Below are 1,659 nucleotides of genomic sequence, written 5' to 3' on the forward strand. Positions count from 1 at the left end.
GGTGATGGTGGTGGGTGTTGTGGTGGTGGTGGGTGGTAGTGGTGGGTGATGGTGGTGGTGGTGATGGTAGTGGTGGGTGTTGTGGTGGTTGTTGCAGGGGGGGCCATCGCTGCGGTTTGTTAGTAGTCGTGCTCAAAGAAGACACCTGAACAAAGAAATTAGATTCAGAGTTCTCTAGCTCTCTCTCCCCTCTATCCTTCTTTCTCTCCTATCCAGTGATAGGGGACAAAAATCAGAGGATAAAGGGTGGGAAAAGAAGGACCCATAAAGCAAAGATTGGAGACAGCGTGTCACCACAAGGCTCAACGGCTTCTTCTCACATGTCCGTGCCACCACCTCGTTTTCTGCCTGTTTCATTGATGATGGGCTCCAAGACTGACTCCCGTCCCAGGCCTATAGCCATCAGGGCCCCAAACCTGTCTTCCCGAGTGTCAGATTATTTAAAAACAGCTGGAGAGGGAGAGGGAGAAGAAAGCAAGGTGTGGTCTGACCATAGCAGGACCATGTTTATTTACAGTGAGGGGCATCTTGTCACCCACATGTGTGCACAGCTAAAACATCTACAGAAGACGGGATTTGGTCTCTCACAGTGTGAAAATGACTTCCGTAGTCTGCCGGGGAGGCTGGGAAGTGTAATCCTTCAGCAGGAAACTATCCTTCCAGACTCTGAGAGGATATAAACATCTCAGGGCAAGGTGTTGAAGCTGTTTTCTGCTGGGTGGGGGGCAGGGGGCGGGTATTCGCTGCAGGTGCTGCTGCCTGTGTGCTGGGTCCCCAGGCCTGAGTGACATTTCCATCATGATGTCAGCTGTGCTAATGCCTGGGGCCTGCTACATTCCCATTGGTTCTATGGGCATGAGTCAGATCATGAACTCATCTGGGGTTATATTGTCTCCTTACTACTAATAGTTTGACAGCTTTTATATTTTGTTTTATACAGCTAAGTAGGCAGTTGGGCTATTGGGGTCCAATGGCGAGAGCTAGAAGTAGAAGGGTTAATGGCCCAGCTAAGGCCTGAAGTAGAGCTATTAACTGGAGTGGGACTGGTACTGGTTGCTAGATTTCCTTGTTTCTCTCCTGTCTCCTTATTTTTAAGGGTATTTATTTATATATTTTAATTAAAGATCCCCTCTTTATTTCCTAGTTTTCATTTGTACTTGGGGTCCAGAAAGGCCCCCAAGGATGAAGAATCTGTTGTCTACAGTACTGGCCAGAAATGTAGCTTTATCCTGTGTTGCTCATCTATCCATTCTTTTCTATTTCCACCCCCAATCTGAATTGTGTTTATTCTTCTCACATATATTACACCATGACTGCAGTTTCTCTTCCTTCCCTCCTCCTTCTCCCCCTCTCAAAGGTCATCTTTAGCCACAGCTAAGTCTTTTTACCTATTTCTGATTGACTGCTATTAAAAAGAAGATTTTTTTTTTAGTATTATATTCAGACTTCCTTGTCTCATAAAGAGGAGGTCCAATCTTCTTCCTTTTGAAGAGTAATGTCAGATGAAGAATCTAACTGAGCTTCTAGGCTGGAAGCAGAGGTATTCAATGGCCCAGGTCTATGCTACTTGAGTACAGAGTGTTTAAAAAAATTTTCCCCCATAACTAGGGCTGAAGTTTCAACTGCAGCAGAGCCCATGATACTGGGCCCCACCAACAG

This window comes from Mastomys coucha, unplaced genomic scaffold (assembly GCF_008632895.1).
Source record: "Mastomys coucha isolate ucsf_1 unplaced genomic scaffold, UCSF_Mcou_1 pScaffold11, whole genome shotgun sequence".
In the NCBI taxonomy this organism is placed as follows: Eukaryota; Metazoa; Chordata; class Mammalia; order Rodentia; family Muridae; genus Mastomys; species Mastomys coucha.